The sequence below is a fragment of the Aethalodelphis obliquidens genome, unplaced genomic scaffold (genome assembly GCF_003676395.1).
Source record: "Aethalodelphis obliquidens isolate GAN/ISIS:26980383/991018 unplaced genomic scaffold, ASM367639v1 scaffold3, whole genome shotgun sequence".
Lineage (NCBI taxonomy): Eukaryota > Metazoa > Chordata > Mammalia > Artiodactyla > Delphinidae > Aethalodelphis > Aethalodelphis obliquidens.
In genome coordinates, this window is record NW_020837947.1 from 51,474,629 (window position 1) to 51,496,988 (window position 22,360).

The following is a 22,360-nucleotide window of genomic DNA, read 5'->3' on the forward strand; positions in this document are numbered from 1 at the left end:
TTGCAAATTCTATAAGGCGGGTTTTATCATCCCCAAATTTTCAGATGAGGAAACTGAGGCTCTGAGCACGTAAGTGGCTTCCTCAGGTAAATAAATAGCTGTATCATTGGGACTGCCTTTATTCCATCCATGATGCCTCTTTAGCAAAGTGCAATATCCTATAATTAAAAATAAAACCAAAAATCTCTTGACCTTAGTATAGAATTCTGCTTAGATAGATGATCAGTGAATGTTGGTGACTTTTAAGAGAATTCACGCTGTGTAATTTTAGAATCCTATGCCTGTAAATTGTGTGTGTGTGCGCGCGCGTGTGTGTGTGACAGACCAGATGTTTGTGGACCCCCAAAATCCATATGTTGAAATCCTAACCCCAATGTAACAGTATTAGGAGGTGGGGGCTTTGGAGGGTGTTAAGGTCATGAGGGTGGAGCCCTCATGAATGCAGTTAGTGCCCATATAAAAAGAGACATCAGAGCTTGCTGCTTTCTCTGTCTCCACCATGTGAGGACACAAGGAGAAGGTGGCCATGAAACAGGAGGAGGGTTTTCATCAGAACCTGATCATGCTGGCACCTTGATCTTGAACTTCTACCCTCTAGAACTGTGAGAAATAAATGTTTCTATTGTTTGAGATACCTGGTCTATGGTAATTTGTTATAACAGCTCAAGCAGACTAATCCTACATTATGTATCATCATCATTTTCTTGCCAGGGTGAAGTCCTTGGTGGCTTGAGGGTGAAGTCACTGACTATGGGCCACAGGGCTTGTCAGTTTATTTGAAGCACAGTGCTGCGCTGAGTTGTTTTGGGGATAGGTTGGAGGGGGGCATCATGTTTGTTCCCAGAGGCTGTGCACACCTTGCCCTGGCTTAAGCAGTTCACAGAGGGATGTACCAGTTCTACGTAAGGGAGGACTTTACCAAAACTCAGATGAAAAAAGCTGCCTGGCTGCACACCAGAAATGCCACTTCAGGCTGTTAGGTTCCTGCTGTTCTCTCTCTCCACACCTTTTTGGCTTCAAGGAATTTGCAGGAGCTCCAACCCCCAGTTCCCTACCAGACCTCTCTCCTCTGCCAGTTTCGATGCTCCCGCCAGGCTGAGCAGTTGAGCTCAGCAGCCCTCATTCCTCAAGGGGCCCCGCCCCACCCCAGCCCCGATGTTGGTCAGGGAAGTAAAACCCTGCCCCAGAGTGTGTATACCATAATAAGATTCTACTTAAAATCTTGCTTTAAAAAATTGTAAAATGGGCTTCACAGACACTGGAATATTGGTGTGGCTCTAAGGGCTGGCATAGTACCTGGAATTTATGAGGGATGAATTCTATGATGTTTTCCCATGCTGGAGTTAGGGTGTAGCTTTTATGTGAGGAAGAACCTTCTTTTATCTGAACCCACACCCCTTCAAATTATCTAACATTACATCTCTATTAAAGGTAAGAGAGATAATTGGATACATATCAGCATTTATAATTTATTATTGTTATATTTATTTGAGACATTTATTAAGTCAAGTTTTGTTGCCTCTTCATGATTTTCAAAGCATGAGCTCTTTGACATATTTACTCTCTTACAATAAAGAAATAATACATCAACCAACAAGGATGGTTGAAATATATGCTTTTTAATGAGTGTGTGGCCCTGGATTCATTTCTGTCTCTGAATAGGGTTCCCCATCCTAATCTCACTATAAATTAAGCCCTCTTATCTCTCTCTGGCAGGGAGGGTGTTCAATGGGATAAAGATTGTTATGTGGGAATGTCTGCAGCCTTCCTCTCTTTCCCAGATAACAAAAAATAATGCTGTCCTGGCCTGCCCAATTTCCTCCCCCCTTCCCCCCCTAAAAAGGGAGTGGTTTTATTCCTTTTTTAATTGTTGGGAGAGGGGCTGTATCAACATACACAATCAAGAGATAGAAAAGGAGAGAAAGGAAAGAAAGGAAAGACAGGGGCTGGGTTTGGAAAAAGGAATGGGGAAATTGTGGAAAAAGATTCTTTAGAACAAATGCAGCAGCTATGAGTGAGATGGGCAGAGAAGAAAGGAAAATTTGTAAATGTTGCTGTGCGCCATATTGGCCTTCATGGTTTCCAAGAACCTCAACTAAAGAATGTGAGTCTTTGAAATTCCTTTTTGTGCTGGACTGTATTTCTTTCTTTTTTTCTTTCTTTTTTTTTTTAAGAACACATTTTAATGAATGGATGGTTTTTCATTCAGGAGATTACTAAAATATATTAATCATATTTCTGTTTGTTTATAATTTTAATGGTATTAATAAATCCATAATATATACCATTGTAATGCATTTTCTATATTTTAATTTTTTCTTTAGTTTCTACAAGTTGAATTACAGGCTCAGAGTATGAATATACTAATGACTCTTGATACATATTGCAAATTGCTTCCCCAAAAAGTTCTGCTAACAAACACAGCCATCAGCAATGTCTGAAGGTGTCTGTTCCACGTCATCACTACCAACAAACCAATGTGTTGAGATGGAGGTGTTTTTTTTTTCTGTATTCTCTTATGTAAAAAAAAATTTTTTTTTAATTAAAGTGTAGTTGATTTACATTGTGTTAGTTTCAGGTGTATATATATATATATTCTTTTTCAGATTCTTTTCCATTATAGGTTATTACAAAATATTGAACAGAGTTCCCTGTGCTTTATAGCAGGTCCTTGTTGGTTATCTATTTTATATATAGTTGTGTGTATATGTTAATCCCAAACTCCTAATTTATCTCTCCCCTCCTTTCCCCTTTGGTAACCGTAAGTTTCTTTTCTATGTCTGTGGGTCTATTTCTGTTTTGTGAATAAGTTCTTTTTCTTTCTTTCTTTCTTTTTTTTTTAGATTCCATGTATAAACAATGTCATATGATGTTTGTGTTTCTCTGTCTGGTGTTCTTCACTTCATATGATAACCTCTAGTGGACTGTATTTCTTTGACCACCACACCACTCTGAGACTGAACCATGTGGATCCTGGCTTTGTACAGGTTATCCATGAAAAATATTCCTGTGTCCCCTCCTTTTCTAAGCCTTTCTACTACTTAGCTCCAATTCAGGGGCACAATATTATGATCACACAGCTTCATGATTTGGCTATCCTGAGGTAGATCACAGTCCTTTGGATGTGTCTACAGTAACTGTAGACATAGTTCATCTCTAACTAATCTGATGAATCTGAGAAGAACTATTTTATTACCATGGGTGAGAAACTTTCTTTTTTTTTTTTTTGGCCATGAGGTGAAGCTTATGGGATCCTAGTTACCCTACCAGGGATTAAATCCAGGCTGCCTGCAGTAGAAGCGCAGAGTCCTAACCACTGGACCACCAGGGAATTCCCTGGTGAGAAACTTTCTAATCAGAGTTTATTTAAATAGTGAGGATCTGTGGAACTTATTCCAAATGTATTGACTGGAATATTTGTTAGATAAGTTTCAAAATATTCCAGGTTTGTTCCATCCTCTTGTCTGGAGAATCCTCTGAGGATCACACCTGTCTTGCAGAAATGTAGTCAAAACAATATTTTTAGAGGGAACAGTGTCCCTCTGTTGTCCTTCCAACTTGTTTTTTTTAAAAAATTATTATGAGAGAAATCTCTACTTCCATAAGCCGTCAGAAAGATGTGGTGCTATATTTATCTATAACAAATATCTTCAGCTATTTTTTTCCCTATGTATTTTACTAGAGAAGTTGTTAATATGATTTATCAGGTTCAAAAATGCATTCTTAGGCCGTGTTCACCAACGCAGCCTGTAAAGAGCGCTCATGGAGTCCAGGAGATATGTGTGTGCTTCCCTGAACTGCCGAAAGCCTCAGAACTGGGACTTGTCTCTCATCGTTATGGAATGGTGCACTCTTAATCTGGGGGCAACCAACTAACAATTTATGTTCATCTGGTTTTTCCTCTTTTTCACCGTTCAGGTGTTTGTTACCCCAGCAAGAAGTTTGTGAAAGACAAGTTTTAAGTGATCGACAAACTAAAGGCTGATTTTTGGTGGTTAGAGTTTCCTTGGTTCTTTTTAGAACTGAAAATTAGAACTTGCCTGTATTTCCTACCTTTTTCTCTACAACATTTTAATCATTTAACTGATTTTTATGTACACAAGGCCTCATGCTCCAATTCTCTGGCTTCCCCCATTATCCAAAGCATTTTTTCCCTTCCAACCTGCCCAGCTCATCTCTTGGACCATGAAATATAGCTGGGGTTATGCTTAAATTTGTACCAGTCCTACAAAGGTCACCCAATCCGGGAGGACTTCCCTGATTACCTTGGGTTGGGTGGAATGGAGTGGGCTTTCCTCAAAACTGTTTAGATGCTTACATTGTATTTCTTATGTGGCTTAATTCCACTTCCAGGGTGTTGGGACCTTCATGTGGGGTCCCACTGGGAAGCACCATTGAGGTCATCAAAGTTGAAACTGACTTCGGTAGGAGCTGGGGCTATGGGTTCCTGTCAAGATCCCAGGAGGTGCCAGGGTCCATAGGCAGACTGAGGTCCAGGTACCAGGGTGCACACAGATGAATGTGACATCTTGGGACCCCTCCTAAGGCCGGGATCTGAGTCAGGGCCTCAGAATCTAGAGCTGCAAGTTTGAGAGAGCAAGTGGAAGTGAAGGAAGTCTGGGGTCAAGGCTAGGGTGGGAGGAAGGAAAATGTCTAAGCAAATTTGTTGAACCATAGCTAATGCGTGCTTGAGTCCAGGTGGGGCATAGCAGGTGGGGCAGACATACCTCAGAGGTTAACCATACATCGTTTGTCCAGTAAATGAATGATTAAGCATTCGTAAAGACGCTTCCCGTTTGAGGAACAGGCAGGATATTTGAGTGTCAGAGTAGAAAGGCCCAGTGTTACATAGGATTTGTTGTTCCGGGTAGAGAATATATATTTTCATGCATCTCCACAGGGCATTTTTATTTCTTGCTCATTTTCCACCACTCCAATCAGTATACAGTTAACACTTGATCTTCTGTTCAATCAACAAATTCCAAGTTCCGTCAGTTAGAGCTTCTCTGAGAGGTAATCGGTACAGAAATCTGTGTCCGTCAGGGGTTGACCAAAGATGCAGGAGCACTGGAGGAATGTGGAATAGCGAGGACAGGGGTCCTGTCTTTGCATTTGGATGAGCTGAAGGAGCTGCCTGTGTGTACCTTTGGCCCCGCATCTAGGGTTAAGGCTGAAGTTGCTATGGGTCAACGAGATGGGCAGTTGAGAAGGGAGCTGGGGGTGGGTAAGAACAGACAGACACAGCAAAGACACGCTGGGACCTCCATCTGTCTCTCATCGTCCCCAACCTTCATTACGAGGTGACCTGAAGGAGAAGCTTGCTCTCTTTGCGACAGATCTGCACTCGTACCTGGCCTAGGACTCAGAGAAACTGACAGAGGAGATCTGGCAGGAGCTGGAGGAACCTTGGACTGGATGTTGCCTCCCGCTAACCAGCCCAGCCAGCAAGTCAGTGACAATATTCACAGGCGACCACGGTGCCGCTACTCTGCAGGTACCTCCAGGAAGTGAGAACACGGCTACTGCTTTCCTGCCACCTTCCAAATCTGATGCAAAACATCGCCTGTGGCCAATGCAAACCTGGAACTCTACAGACGAGGGAATTCGTGGAAACGTAGTTCTACTGCAGCTCAGTTCCCACGGTACAAAGCCGCTACAGTCTAGGCCTTGTCGACTTGGCATTCATGTACCCTTCTTTTATTCCTGTTTTGCTTCCAGATAAAGACAATAGCAACGTTGTGCTTTTGCCTAACATGGTGTAATTATTCTTGGACCACCTAAAACATGCTACCCTCTCCTGTAAAGAGGTTCTAGAGTCCTTGTATCTCTCTTTGGGTGACGTTAATTCCTGTCCTAGCAAAGTCACACTCCCTTGTTGCTGTTCTGTGACTTGAATACTAGAGTATACAGTTAATTACCAGGAACACATCTTATGTTACACGGGAGGGGAATGAGAGAGGATCTTCTTTAGACAATCAAACATTTTTGACCAAAGCTAGACTCAGTGAAACCTGTATATTTTGAATGAGATTATGGATGTGCTAAACTGATGACATAGTCCCTGAGCTTAAGTTGGCTATATCCATCCCTTTTTTTTTTTTTTTTTTTTTTTTGGCGGTACGCGGCCCCTCCCGCCGTGGAGCACAAGCTCTGGAAGCGCAGGCTCAGCGGCCATGGCTCACGGGCCCAGCCATTCCGCAGCATCTGGGATCCTCCCGGACCGGGGCACGGACCCGCATCCCCCGCATCGGCAGGTGGACTCTCAACCACTGAGCCACCGGGGAAGCCCTATCCATCCCTTTTTAATGCTGTTGAATTTATCCTGAGATGAGTGGGACTCCCAGCCAAGCCTAAACTTGTGATTCTGCAATTTAGCCTAGTGGTAACTGATGAACTTGTGTGCAATGAACCCTCCAGGCATCTGTTTAGCTAGAGGATCTGGACACTGTGATGAAGGAGCTTTGAACAGAGGCCCCTGCGGGACAGAGGTGGAGACATAGGGAGGAAAGGCAGTGCCTGCCCAGCACAGCACTGGGGCTTAGAGCTGACCTCCAAAGACACGGGAATGGCAGTCAGAAGGGTTAGAGGGTGTACCATTCTGGCAGAGGCAATCTTGCTCCGGTACCCTGCTGGCAAACTGTGACACAGCTGGAGAATGGGCAGTCTTTCCATTTCTTAGAGATCATCCTGGGTAAATGACACATATCATGGCCCCATTTGGCATATCTGAGGTTTGTAGGATTCGGGGATTCCTGGAAACAGGAGGGCATGGACTTGGAGACAGAAATGGTAGAAGGGACAGCACTGGGCCTCCTCCAGAAGGCCTGTAGGAAGTGACGGTATCAAGCATGCTGGTGTGGGGAAACATATGTGAGGTTTCTCTGTGAGACATCTCCTTGGGACTCAAAAATAAATGGGGCCAGAGGTTAAGAATGGGGCAAGGAGGGAGGTGGAGTAGCACAGGGATCGTTGTGGAGATAGAACAGTTCTATATCTTGATTCTGGTGGTTGTTACATGAATCTACACAGGTGATAAAATTGCACAGAACTACACACACACACACACACACACACACACACGCACACGAGTACATGTAAAATTGATGAAATCTGTGGATTGTAGCAATATCAATGTCTTGGTTTTATACAAGATGTTACCACTGAGGAAAACTAAGGGTACACAGGAGCTTTCTGAGCTATTTCTGCAACTTCCTATGAATCTATAATTATTTCAAAATAAAAAGCTGGGACTTCCCTGGTGGCACAAGTGGTTAAGAATCCGCCTGCCAATGCAGGGGACACAGGTTCGAGCCCTGGTCTGGGAAGATCCCACATGCCACAGAGCAACAAAGCCCGTGCACCACAACTACTGAGCCTGCACTCTAGAGCCCGTGAGCCACAACTACTGAATCTGTGCTCTAGAGCCCACGAGCCACAACAAGTGAGCCCACGTGCCACAACTACTGAAGCCTGAGTGTCTGGAACCTGTGCCTGGCAACAAGAGAAGCCACCGCAAGGAGAAGCCCGTGCACCAAAACGAAGAGTAGCCCTCGCTCGCCGCAACTAGAGAAAGCCCACGTGCAGCAAGGAAGACCCAATGCAGCCAAAAATAAATAAATAGAGTAATTAATTTTAAAAAAGTATATTACAAAAACTGGGAGATATAATTGAACCGGAATATTTAGGACTGGGCCTGGGCATTAGTGTTTTTTGTTTTAAAAGCTTACCAGATTATTCCAATTGAAGCAAGACTGAGAATCATCACTTTATTGTGGAAACCCTGTGGGTCCGATTTTTGGATTTTAGTAAGGACATATGGTGCATATCCTGAATATATTTTTTTAATATAGTTGCTGAGAGCAGGGGCTACTCTTCGTTGCGGTGCGCGGGCTTCTCACTGCGGTGGCTTCTCTTGTTGTGGAGCACGGGCTCTAGGCACGCAGGCTTCAGTAGTTGCGGCTCGCGGGCTCTAGAGCACAGGCTCGATAGTGGTGGCGCATGGGCTTAGTTGCTCTGCACCATGTGGGATCTTCCCGGACCAGGGCTTGAACCCATGTCCCCTGCATTGGCAGGCGGATTCTTTTTTTTTTTTTTTTTTTTTTTTGCGGTACGCGGGCCTCCCACTGTTGGGGCCTCTCCCGTTGCGGAGCACAGGCTCCGGACGCGCAGGCTCAGCGGCCGTGGCTCATGGGCCCAGCCGCTCCGCGGCATGTGGGATCTTCCCGGACTGGGGCACGAACCTGTGTCACCTGCATCGGCAGGCAGACTCTCAGCCACTGCGCCACCAGGGAAGCCCGATAAGTGTAATTTTTAAGCAGACAAGATAGCAATAAATCTTTGTTAATAGTGATATCTATGGACGGTGAGTGTACAATTTTTATTTCCTATTTTATACTTTTTATACATTTATTTTTAAATGTTCTACAATATTTGACTTTTATCATTAGAAGTAAAAGAAATGTTGTTAGTTTTAAAGTATGCCAAGAAATGTTAGTGTATCAAAATATGCGGATAGCGAAATTACAGTTGGTGATTTTCTGAGTTCTGCCTGAGGCTATCAAAGTATTTAATTATAGGTTATAAAAGTTCTTGGGAACACTAAATGTAAATCTGCATTGAAATGATAGCAATAGGGAGAGTAACCAATCAGGATTTATTATTCCTTCCAAAATGAGTCCTTCCAAAATACTTTTCTTGTGATAACTTTAATATCCATATGTTGCAGAGTACAACTTAATTTGAAGTTTTGTTTTTTTTCAATGTTTCTAGAACTTAAGGAAAACAATCTGTGCCCATTAGCCGAGGCAAAACCATAATAGAAATACAATTAATTTTTATTGCAAGCTAACTATATGCTAGGGACTTCCTTTCTTTTTCTTTTCTTTTCTTTTTTTTTCCCATTTAATCCTGACACCAGCCCTACAAAATAGATGTTATTATTATTTGTTTTACAGATAAAGAAACTGAGTCTCAGTGAAGTCAGGGTCACACAGTTGGGCTGCCTGACTTTCGAGTCAGGACTGCTAACACTGCAGTCCTCAAGGAAAGAGACTTAGGCTGCACTGGCATGGGGAGTAAGGTAGAATATGAATTCTTCACGAAGAAGGGCTTCCGACCGAGGCCTGTGAGGAATGGATGGAGCTCGAGGCAGGTTGAAGTTCTCTGTGGGAGAGCAGCTCTTGGAGCAGAGCGGGTGGACAGGGCCTGTGTTAGGGCCCTAGCTTTTGGTTCCAGACAAGTTCCACCTCCTAAACGACGTGGGTTTACTTATCTGCACAAAGGAGAAAGTAAATTATTTACCTCATAGGGTGGTTTTTAGAATTGCATGAGGTAAAGCAGGTTTCTAAATCCTTCAACATTCTGGAAATCATTTTTCTTTAATATCCACATCAAACGGCTCAAGCCTGCATCCCCAATTACACGTGGAATCTAGCTTCCTCCCAGCCTGTTTGAAGATTCCCAGGGCATGTACGTTCCTATGGCCTCCCTCTCCCTCTGGGTCCTGCTCAGAACAAGCCCTCAAGTGGCCCAGTGCTGTCTGGCTAGTCCAAGCCACCATCCTCTCTCTCCATTGCTTCCCTCCAGGCCAGACCTTGCTCCCCCATTTTGTTCTCCAAGCAACACATACCTCTGCTAATTAATGAGGGTAGGTGGTGTGAGTACATCTGGCTGCCTTTTACGGGAGATTTGGGAGTAGCAGAAGGGAATTACAGGTCTTCCCAAGCCAGCATGAGAACATGCCAATAAGTCAACAGCAGACAAGTTTTTACAAGTTTCTAACAATCCTCCTTGTCTCTTCCCCAGGAAGCCCGGTCTCTCTTCATCAGCCGTGTTCTTTCTTGAAGCTCTGGGGCCAATTCAGCAAATCTCCATCACCTTATTATGCCAGCTGGGTCCAACTCCTCTTTGCCCAGCTCCTGGGGACAAAGGGAGATGCAGCAAGCCATTTCCTCTTCACTTTGGCCTGTGTGACCATGGGTGAGTTATGGAGCCATTCTGAGTCTTAATTTACTTGTCTGCATGGGGGTGGGGGGGGGACAGTAATAGAACTTAACCCCCAGGATTCTTGTAAAGATTCAGGGAACATAATTCACCCAGCACAGGGATCAGAGCCCAGTGCCTGCTCGTCAGTATCGTTTCTCTGACTTTATAGCTTCCGGAGACATTCAGTCTTGTCTCCTCCCCTGCCAAGTATTGAGTCCTGCTGCCCACCTCCTCCTGGTCAGAGGGAGTGAGGACTGTCCATGGGGCCTTTACCTCTGCTGTGACTGGCCCTTTTTTTTTTTTTTACTGTGGAGGCAGGAAAGAATCTGTGTGCCCTGAAACCAGCCAGGCCTGCCCCTGTCCAGGATGACAGGGAGAAAGTGAAAGGCACGATCACCGTGGCCCACTGCAGTTCAAGTGTTTGGATTTACAATGACCTCACAGGAGATCACAGATGGTCACAAGGCCCTGAAACTTGCAGAAAGGGCTAATTGAGGGTGACTCAAATGTTCGATTCATGATTTCCTTGTGAAAATACTGGGAGAGTGGGTGGAAGGGAATGGGATGGCGGTAAAGGAGGGGAACAGAATTTCAGCAGTAACATTTAAAGAGTCTATAGCCACTGAAGTGTGTTGTGCATGAGATTTGGTACTTAGGCGTGAACATACAGGTGTCGGGCAGGACCTCCATAGAAGCAGGAATGGATAGAGGAAGAGGAAATCCAGCCGCCTTGCTCAGACCCTGCACGTGCACCCGAGGCGGGGCAAAGGGCAGAGGAATCTTTAGGAGGCTCCTCGGAGATCTTCAAACTCCACAGTAGGTTGTCCACTTGAAGTCTGGCCCACTCCTGGTGTCCTGCCCACCCCCTCCCTGACGCTGGGGTGCAGCCCCCTCTCCTCCCAGAGCCCCTTTCTCTTGTCTGCGTCCCGATGGGTGGTGGTTGGACCCGGCCAGTTCCCGCCCTTCTGCTCCATTGCAGACTGCACTCCTTGGGCATTGGTTATCTGGGCCCAACAAGTGTTTTGCAGTGTGCCTGGCACAGAGGGCCTGCCTGTGTGCCGTGGTGGAAGGAAAGGGCTCTCAGGGGCACCTCCTGTGGTCCAGAAGAACACAGAGCCGGCCCTGTCTCTAGCTAATGGCCACTACGTTCCCTGAAGAAACAGGGTAGCAGGTCTGGAGACCCCGTGTGGGGATGGAGCTTGGAAACCTGGCTGGGAACTGACATGGAGCTGCCCTGTTGTGCAGGGGACTTGGACAGGAGAGGGAAGAGATTCCCTTTTCTGGTGGGTGGACTGTCTGGGGTGTCTGGGTTCTTCCACGCTGCTGGTGGAAGAAGGAAAGATGCTGCAGGGAGGACAAAACCCCATTCGGGACCAGACGCTGCGCCCTCAAGCCCTACTTGAGTTAGGAAGGGAGGAGGGAGAAAAAAAAGAAGGAAGAGGGGAAGAGGGAGGTGGAGACAGGAGGTGGAGGGAAAGAACCCTTCCTCGAAAAGCTCCCCTGGGGCTGGGCTGACTCATGAAGCTGCCCACCTGGGAGTAGGGGACCAGGAGAGGCCAGGGCAGAACCTTCCTCCCCTGGACAGGCTTAGAGCTGTGAGGCAGGCCGAAGAGGCAGGCTCTGGGCATCAGCAGGAGAATCAGCCCCTGCAAGAGAGAAGCAGCCTCGGCACGTGGGCGGGACCGCGCCTGGGATGAACCAAGGCAGGTGCAGCCTCTGAGCCATCTCTTAGCCGGTCCCGAACGCTGCAGGGGCTGAGGCGGGGCTTGGCTCCCAGGAATTTTATTAGTGGGTGGTCAGCCAAGACCACATGTGTATTTACTTGTTGTTGTTACCAGTAGGACGTGGCTCACCTTCTCCAACTTTTACGCCTTTAGGTTAAAAGAACCTAGGGGATCACAGGATTCCAAATAAGAGTTGATTCATCTTTTCAGGTCAAAGAGTTACAAGTGTCAAAACTCTCAGGAGAGATCTGCCCGTGGCGTCATGACCACATTCCTCTACTGAAATTCCTCTTTGCAAGGAGAGTGGCATGTGTTGTTTTTTCCAGCAGTGGAAATACAAATGATTCACTCTGGAAAACCTTGGCTGTTGTACTGATAACTAATTTGTTTGCTGACAGTGATTACCCAGGAGCTGGGGTAGGGACCCAGATATCAAACTGCAGAAACTATTAAGTTCCCTCTGTGTGCAGACTAAATGCTTGGGGTGCTGCAAAAGAAGTAGGGGTACAGACCTCATCCAGGAGAGTTCATAGGCTAATCAGAGAAAGAAGACAGAGAAAACAACACGATACACACAGCTGCAACAGCCGGGATCTGTGCCTCTCACACAAGCCATGGTGTGATTAAAATAAGGTCAAGACAGGGAGGAAGACTTCTTGAAGGAGGTGCTCCAGCCATGTTTTGGAAAAGAGAAACCAGGGTCAGGCAGGGAGAAAGGAGGAGAGAAAACGAGCATTGAAACTGCCCTTATGGTATTTTTTAATGTTGCTCTTGTTCTTATTGGTTGAGAGCAGCCATAGTACATGAAGGATAAGGATATTTGATTGAAGAAATCAAACAGGATCTTCTAAAATTAGGTCAGAGTTTTTGCCCAAGAAGAGGTCGGAGCCAGGTTTTGGAACTGTTCGGGAAATTGTTCGTTTTGGTCCCAGGACCTGATGCTTTAGTGGTTGGATAGGCCACGTGAATATTTGCTTTGTCTGCTCGTGCAAATTGTAGGTCTCCCAGACGAACAGCTCAGAAAGCCCTTCACATCTCTGAAGGCGAGGATCTTGGACTGCCTTTGTGGGCAACGTGGACGCGCTGGAGGATTTGAAGCAGAGCAGTTAGATAATCATATCTGTATCTCAGAAAGATCATTCTATCGTCAGTTAGTATTATGCTTGGGTATAATTTTGAAATACCAGCAGGCTTTCTTCTCCTAATATCTTTCTTCACCATCTCACTTACCTCTCATCTTGCTCCTCTGAGCAAGGTTAGTCTGTGTTCATCACCTCAGTGAAGGATTCTCAACAGATAGAAGGGCCTGTTTGCTGGCTTTTGAGTTTCTCAAGTCTAAGCCCGTGTGTGTGAAGGAAGGACTCTGACATATACCAGAGGTTTGAGAGCGGACATGATACCCCACTTGAAGGTCCCTGTCCCCAGTCCCTGAGGACTCTGGGGGAAGAGGGGGCACAGAGGGAAAGCAAGAACTGTATAGTCATTAAGGGATGTTTGAAAGCAGGATTGTGTGTCCCAGGTGAGTGGAAATGGAACCCCATGATAGAACCCACCGATTAGGTTGTGAGACTGGAGAGAGAGGGACCCGTTTCTTACTTCTAGGGTAGAGCCCTAGGAAAGTGGCAAGACCCTAAAGAAATGGATTTGGGGCATGTCTAGGCAGACAGGGTTGTAGAAACAGCCTCACAAAGTTCCCCATGCCACAGCATGGATTGAGAGCAAGGGAATGACCCCCATGCTGCTGAGAGGGGCAGGGCAGGGCAGAGTGGCTGGCTTTGAAAGGGCTTAGTGGGTAGGATGAGGGGTAGCTCAGCAGCCGTCTGCATGGACGATGGCCAAGGTCAGATGAGGTGATGATGGTCTCAGCAGATGCCCTTGTGGACAGATGACTGAAGACTAGATGCCCGGCCTCACCACCCTCCCACAGCCCTTTGTGCCCTAGAGCAAAGATATAACCCCAAACTGATAAAGTTTTCACTCCTCTCGTGAAATGAGCGTTAGAGATTAAGTTGGGTTATAGAAAAGTAAAGAAACATTTACGTATCTGTAGACTAAGGTTGGTACCTGCTACTGTCTGCTGTTAAATGATAAAGATTTTCTTCCAGTTAATTTACCTAGGGTTCTAATTGACTTTCTGGAGAATTTTGGAGAGAATTTTTAATGTCACAGCTTTTCGTTCTGATCCTGTGTTTTGGGCTCAACGTTGCCTTCTTATAACTCCTGAGAATGTTGAAAAGCAATTGTTAGAGTAGCCCACGCTTATGTGAAGAGTAACCACAGCAGAGAGTTGGAAAATCAGCACGTAGTAGGTCCTGGCCAGGCCGGCTCATAAGCCCCTAAGTGGATGTAAATAGAAAATTCTTAGGTCCTGTAGAATAGGTGCAGGTAAAGGGAAGTTGCTTAACATGGAGCGCTGGCACAGGAAAAAAGAGAGATTGTTTACATACTGTAGAGTAAATATTTTATAATCCCAAACCTGGACATAGACCTGGGGTATGTGGCTTGTGGAGTGGCAGAATTATTGCTTGATACAGTGATATAAATCATCTCTGGGGGCTGGCATGCCCCTTCGGGGGGATGCGGGGGGGAGCCAGAGAACCCCTTAGTCCTGGGCTGCTGGGGCCCCGCCCACTCCTCACCGCAGGGGCTGCGCTCCCAGCACCATCCTAGGCTTATCCATCTGAGGAACAAAGGGGGACCCCGGGAGGCTGGCAGTTGTGTTGTATATGTGGTCATTTATTTTTAAATACCCTGGCATGAGTAACGCGATAGGTACATGAACAAGTAAATCCTAATCTGTTTTAGCCCTTCAGGGTGGGTTAATTAGTGGGTAAAGCAAGCCAATCAATGCTAGGCTCTGTCAACAATTTAAGTTGCCTTATTTGCATAAAAGTGTTCTAAGTAATGCTTTTTTTTAGAGAAGGAATTCTTGATTTTGTAGAACCCCCCAATTTTTTGGTGTGTGTTTGGTATGTGTATAGAATAGGGCGAATTGCCTTGTGTGCATAAGGGTTAAAAATCAGCAAGCCTTGAGCTGAGGGTCCACTGGTGTGGTGTCTCCAGGGACAGGATGACTCTCACCCTCTCCCCACCATCTAACCACAGGAGCCCAGTCTTTGTGTTTGCTTCAAAAAACATGCCTCCAACAGAGGTTTACAGACCGGGGCAAGACGGCAGATGGAGACCCACATACCGTATGTCCAAATGTTGAAAAGCAGCAAATCTAGCCTAGAAACTATATTATAGACTATGTTCTACCCTTTTGTCTTCAGAGGGACCTGGAATGCAGAGTCTGAATGTAGAATCCTCAGACCCCTCAGAGTTCCACCTGCTCCTCCCTGGCTGCCCCTTCTCTGCCTACCCCCAGCTCTATCCCACACCCCATGTCTCTGTGAAGAGCTGTCTCCCGGCCTTTCCTCAGGCCTAGGGGCGAGGCACAGCCATGGGCCAGTCCATTCTCAGAACTCAGAGCCCGAGGAGAGGACCATGCAGGCTTTGGAGATGATTTCAGGACCCTTGGGCAGGGAACTCTGGGATCCCAGGTACCAAAGGGTGGTCTAGGAGGTGAGGTATGAGCTCTGGGTAGACACACTCCCTGGGCCCTGTGACTCATTGCCCTGTGTGGAGAGGGTGCCTGAGGAGGGCCAGAGAGTTACCCCTTGAAGGACAAGGCTGAGAACAGCAAGCCTTCTTGCCTGGGTGTTTCTGCTGATTTTTTTGTGGGAGTGAGAGGGGTGCAGGAAGAAAAAAGAGAAATATCTTCTGAAGCACAAATGAGACTTGTTAGATTAATTTTGTCTGCTAGCTGACAAAGTTCCCTGCATTTGATGGGATTTGGTGTGAGCTGAGACTCGCAGTTATTGCAACACCCCCGTTTGGCAGCAAGCTTGTTGGGGTAGAGATGTGCAGGCCCCACTTGTGTCCGACCGTAGCAGGCTACTGATATTTTCTATGGTTATGGGATCCTAACTTCCAGATGCAGAGCCAACCATGGCCTGAGAGTCCCGTTTGCACCTGCTCACGCCCACACTGGATTTAGCGTGTGCTGAATGAGTTCGTGTATGATCGGGTCATTCAAGATGGCTTTTCTCTTGCTCTCTGTACGTCCCCTGCTGGATCACGCCCTGCTTCACTCACATGACTATCCAATTCTCTAAATTGGAAGGCTTAATAAGTAACTGCCTGTGTGCTTGCCCCCTGCCCCAGCCGCTGGTTTCCCTGGTAACTGATGAGCCAACCTGACATCAATTCCACCTGTAAGTGGTAGCCTCCTTCTCCCGCTAAGTAGCGGAGGTTGCCGCCATGTGCTGCCTACTATCTACAGTGGGGTGTTGCTCTCGGACCTTTTGCTGGCGTCTCTGTTGCTGTGTCTGGGCTCTTTCTTCAGTCTCTGGGCTGGGCAACTACGAGGCTTACAGGCCTGTGCGATGCAGCCCAGCTGTTGGGTCTGGTAAGAGCTTTCATTTCTCCCCCTAAACTTGAAAATGGAGTTCTGAAAGGGGTGGTATAAGTTCACGAACCTAAGTTTTGTCTCTTCAAGCCCATCATGGGCCTTTGCCAAGGACCCCTTTCACACTGGTCTTTAAGCTTGGAGCTGGGGCACCTTGGAGGGCAGCCTCATCCAGCACCACCTAGGGAGCTGAGGAAATAAGGGTAGGGGAATGCAAGCTCTGATAACTCCAGAGGTTTCAGAAAACTGCAGTAAGCCAGGAGGGCCACCAGGCTCTCTGGGAGGCAGCAGAGGGGAAGGGAGGAGAGTGGCTCTGGGAGTCAGCTGGATTCTAGACTCAACATTGCCAAGAATTTACCAGTGAACTTGTACAAACTTCTTTCCCTTGCTGGGCCTCTGTTTCCCTACCTATAAAATGAGTGTGAATTAAATGATCTAAAATCCCTCCAAGTGCCAAAATCCTTAGGCTACCTTGCTCTCATTGGGTAAGGTGACTCCTTCTTTTTTAAATTTTATTGGAGTGTAGTTGATTTACAATGTTGTGTTTCAGGTATACAGCATAGTAATTCAGTTATACATGTATTCATTCTTTTTCAGATTCTTTTCCCATATAGGTTATTATAGAATATTGAGTAGAGTTCCCTGTGCTATACAGTAGGTCCTTGTTGGTTATCTATTTTATATATAGTAGTGAGTGTATGTTAATCCCAAGCTCCTAATTTATTCCTCCCCATGACGTTTGCCTTTGGTAACCATAAGTTTGTTTTTGAAATCTGTGAGTCTGTTTCTGTTTTATGAGTTCATTTATATCATTTTTTAACTTAGATTCCCCATATGAGTGATATCATATGATATTTGTCTTTCTCTGTCTTATTTACTTCACTTAGTTTGATAATCTCTATGTCCATCCATGTTGCTGCAAATGGCATTATTTCATTCTTTTTATGGCTGAGTAATATTCCATTGTATATCTGTACCACATCTTTTTTTTTTTTTTTTTTTTGCGGTACATGGGCCTCTCACTGTTGTGGCCTCTCCCATCGTGGAGCACAGGCTCCGGACGCGCAGGCTCAGCGGCCATGGCTCACGGGCCCCGCCGCTCCGCGGCATGTGGGATCTTCCCGGACCGGGGCACGAACCCGCGTCCCCTGCATTGGCAGGCGACTCTCAACCACTGCGCCACCAGGGAAGCCCTGTACCACATCTTCTTTATCCATTCCTCTGTCAGTGGACATTTAAGGTTGCTTCCATGTCTTGGCTATTGTAAATAGTACTGCAATGAACATTGCGGGGTGTGTATGTTTTTGAATTATGGTTTTCTCCGGATATATGCCCAGGAGTGGGATTGCTGGATCATATGGTAGTTCTATTTTTAGTTTTTTGTTTTTGTTTTTTTTTGCGGTTCGCGGGCCTCTCACTGTTGTGGCCTCTCCCATTGTGGAGCACAGGCTCCGGACGCACAGGCTCAGCGGCCATGGCTCACGGGCCCAGCTGCTCCACGGCATGTGGGATCCTCCCAGACCAGGGCACGAACCCGTGTCCCCTGCATCGGCAGGCGGACTCTCAACCACTGTGCCACCAGGGAAGCCCTCTTTTTAGTTTTCTAAGGAGCCTCCATACTGTTCTCCATAATGGTTGTACCAGTTTACATTTGCACCAACGGTGTAGGAGGGTTCTAAGGTGACTTCCAACGTAAGTGAAGGTAACACTCCTCTCTTCTCCTTCAGCACAAATGGACTTCATTCTGAAGTCGTGGTGGGCAGCCTGTGTCCTGGGGGCCCTGGAAAGAGACCCTGTCCACTTGCCCTGAGTCAACAGGGACCAGAGACCTTCCTCTCATCTTTTTGGCAGGTCTGGGCTGCTGTGCTCCTGCAGGCTTCACTGCACAATTTCTTTCCCCTCACGTTAGTTGAGTTGAGCATTCACTTGTGGGTCTGCATGTCAGTTGATACTCAGTGAATCATGTGGTTTATAGACGTAGAGATGTCATATGAACCTGGAATATCTTTCCTCTTGGCCTCAACAGCCCAGGTGATCTGTATGCCTCTCTTCAGCTCCTTTCCTTTTCAGGAAAAAAAAAGTGATTAAGAGGTAAAAGAATACACCTTGAGAGGGAGGTTTGCTGGAGCAAAAGCTCTTCCCGGCTTTAACGTCCTGTCAGGTGCCCAGTCTGTCCCCGCTCTTAGAGATTGTTCCAGATCTTAGATACTTGGCCGCTATGCCCAGAGGCAAATCTAGCCTGGGCAGCAGCCAGACTCATAGATCTTCCAGCTGCCTCGCTGCCTCCCTTGAGAGTGGGCGCCCTTGAGTATCACGAGTTTGTGGCGGAGACTGAGTGTCTTAATTGCTGGAAGAAAGATCAACTTCCTCGGCCTTGTTTACATGTCGCAAACTGGCAGTCGTGACCTCCAGGTGAGTTACAGGAGACTGGGAAGAGGTTGCATTGCCAAGACCTTGAGCAGCTGTGTAGTGCTGGAAGCAAACCTAGCTTTATGGGGCCCCTTGTCTTGCGCGTCACACCCATCTCCCTCTTCTGGTGTCCACCTCAGTTCTCCTGCTGACCCTCTCCCTCCCTCAGCCTCCTTGGTCAGCTCGGGCCCCACAAGTGTCCCTCATCCTGACCCTTCTCCTCCCTGGGACCCACTCCTTTGCTCGTTTGCAGGACTGTAGGAAAAAGAGGCCTAAGGGCCTCTCATACAAACCTAAGAAATGAGCAAAGGAATTGGGGGTGTGTCTGTTTCTCAGGAGGAGACCCACTCTCCTCCCTTCCCCCTGCTGCCTCCCCAGAGAGCGTGGCGGCTCTCCTGGCTAGTTGCAGTTCTCTGAAAACCATTAGGTCAGCCTCCTTTGGACAAGGTTATGAAGAAGGTTAAGTGTACTTCAGCCCCTGGCTTCCCTTTCTGAAACATCTTTTTCACTCTCTGCTCCAGCCCGCATCCCCCAATCCAACTCTTTCCTATGAAAACGTCTTTCTGTGAAAATCTCCCCCATCATTTCTTTATTCTGCTAAGATGTAAAGTCAGTGCTTTACCCTCCTGAGAGATATTTGTATTTTAAGCCTCATCACTAATTACGGAGTGAGCGAGAGTCTCTGTCCTCTGCTAAAGGAATTTCAGGCATATGCCAGCCCATGGGAGGATTTGGGAAGAGATAGTGCCTTCTGTGATGTTCAGATCACACTGGCACTGAGCTCCCTGTGCCACAAAAAGGTCAGTTTGAAGTCTGCTGCTTGGTTGAAAATGTTCTTCTAGTCTTAAGGATTTTTGAAAACTCTTTCAATGTTGTACTATGGGATGCTAACTTAAGAGGAAAAAAAATCCTCCATAGATTATTTGAGAGTATCACTTAAAATTTATAAATGAGGGAACTAATTCTATACTCTACCACGACAATTTAACTTGGCCAGGTCATCTTACACTAAATGTGGCTGATTTTTAATGGCATCTTATATAACGTTACTCACTACTAATTGATGGAGATGCAGAGTATTCAGCTGAAAAAGACTTAAGTCTTTTTTTCTTGGCTACTAGAGTGGGATTCATTGATCAGCAGCATCGATGTCACCTGAGAGCTTGTTGGGCTACAGACGCCCAGGCTACACTCCTGAGTGGATGCCTCAAATTTGCATCTTAAGATCTTTCAGGTGATTTGTATTCATATTAAAGTTTGAAAAGAAACACTGGCCAGGGACTTCCCCAGTGGCCCAGTGGTTAAGACTCTGTGCTTCCACTGCAGGGTGCATGGGTTTGATCCCTGGTCAGGGAGCTAAGATCCCGCATGTCACGCAGTGTGGCCAAAAAAAAGAAAGAAAGAAAGAAAACCAGGCCACCTATTGGAATTCCCTGATAGCCTTTAAAATCTACAGCGACTTGGACTCCACCTCCAAAGTCTTTTCAACATGTTGGGAGTAGAGCCCAGTGAATTCTGTATTTTTAAAAATCTCCTCAGGAACAGTCAAGTTTGGGAACCATCAATCTGGTCCATCTTTTCTGATGAGGAAAATGACCACCAGGGTGGTGAAATGACCTATCCAAATTATCAACAGATTAAAATCCAGACCCTGGACCCCCAGGCCAATCTAGCCTACACAAAAAATGTCACATTATAACATGAGATTGAAAAGACTGTACGTCTGTGGTCCTTGTCCCAAGAAATAGAAGGGATTTTGTCGGACACAACACTGAAGCTTGGCAGTAATACGAAGGAATTAGAGAACTTGAGACCGGCTCTCAAAACGCTTCTGATTCAACGGGGCAAAGAAGATGGTGGCCATCCCATTAAATAAAAACGTACATAAAGGAACCTATACGTGCAATTTGCCGCTCCAGACTTGTGTATGTGCACATGCACGTGTTGGGATTGTTTTCCCCTCCATAACCCCATAGCATTTTGTTTCCCTAGTGGACCACTTCCAACCTCCACTTCTTTCAGAAATCTTTGTGTTAAGCTTTACGCTCAGCGCAAGTGCCGAACCTTCTCTTAATGACTGTTGTAGCCGGGCTGTCAGTTCTCCGCGCACGGTAGGAACTCAGTAGCGTTTGAGGGATGGAATGCAGGATGGGGGGCTGTCCTTGAAGTAGTCATGTGATCAATTACTTAATGGTCAATAGGTGCATTATGCTGAACTAAGTGGTGAGTAGAATACCAAGTTTATAAAACACAGTCCTGCCCCAAGAATGTTTATAATCTCGTAGGTGAGACTATGCATGGTCTCAAAAGTATAACTAAGCTGATTAGGTAGTATGTAATAAGGGCCAACTGAAGAATGTAGCACCAACCCTACCAGACCCCAACATTCTCTAATACCTTAAAATGACTTCATTTTCTTAAAATAGAATCCATGAATTAAATAACTAGAATCCATGAATAATATAACTAACTCAATCTGTATAATGAATTCCTTAATTCTGATATGAAGGAATAAAATCAATTTGTAATAAAACAACATATTTCAATATATAAATGCTCAGGCATATTTATACCAAAAACCAATGAAGTCGTCAGATATAAAATCACTGTACTGGGACAGCTACCAAAGCACACTGATACAGATATATTGTCCTGGAGACTGAAATACTGTAAGCAGCATTCCTGTCAATAATGTGCTTCCAAAATGAAGAACGGGGCTTCCCTGGTGGCGCAGTGGTTGAGAGTCCGCCTGCCGATGCAGGGGACGCGGGTTCGTGCTCCGGTCCGGCAAGATCCCACATGCCGCGGAGCGGCTGGGCCCGTGAGCCATGGCTGCTGAGCCTGCGCATCCGGAGCCTGTGCTCTGCAACGGGAGAGGCCACAACAGTGAGAGGCCCACATACAGCAAAAAAAAAAAAAAAGAAAGAAAAACGAAGGTAAAATTCTGAACAAAAACAAAGCACAGTCTTCCCTGAATTCTCAGAAGTTGAATTCCTAGAAAATTGAGTGTATATTAAAACTGTGCAAACAATACTTTGTGTCTGTGTGGAAAAAGGAATTCAGTTCCGGGTTCAGATAATTGAAAATAGGTTTTTCACCAACCTGCCTGCCTGGCGGCACTTTAGAAAGTTATGTGATGTGTGAACCAAGTCTTCCTTATGTGGAGCTGTGCTCTACACTGCAGGCTGCCCAGCATTCTCCCGTCCAGCATTCTCCCGCCCAGCACCCACCATTGTGACAACTCCCAAATCCCCCTGTACATTTCCAAAGCACCTGTAGGGGGTAACAACTCCCACTGAGAGCCACTGGTAGAGAAGGTCAGTGCGGGTAGAGCAGTGTTTCTCAAACTTCAGTGTGCTCCGGAGTCTCCTGGGATTCTTCCTAAGATGCAGGTGCAGGAGGTCTGCGGTGGAGCCTGGGACTCTGCATTTCCACCACAGCCCCAGCTGATGCTGGAGAGATCAGAGGAGGAAGAAACGACCTTTGGCTCAAGGAGCAAGGACCTCACAGAAGAGAAAGGAACACAAACAGGGGCTTGAAGAACAAACGGCTGTGGCGCTGATGACGTCACATGAGGCCCAGGCAGCTGGGAGGCAGGCCCTGGAGAGGTCCGGTAGCAAACAGTGCCCGAAGCCAGTTAACAGCGTTGCGCTGACAGCTACAGTACTGCTCACCAGGCGGGGTAAAAATAACAACTCCCTATTGGGGTTGGGTCTGCCAGACTCTGGTTAAGTTCATTTCTTCCAATAAATCCAGCAGCTTCCCCTTTGATAAATACTGTCAAGGCTGGAAC

At 46.3% G+C, this 22,360-nt stretch overlaps 1 pseudogene; it reads left to right on the top strand.

Moving 5' to 3' along the window:
- LOC113613100 (60S acidic ribosomal protein P1 pseudogene) overlaps positions 1–22,360 on the top strand; it is a 251,948-nt pseudogene that overhangs the window by 184,179 nt on the left and 45,409 nt on the right.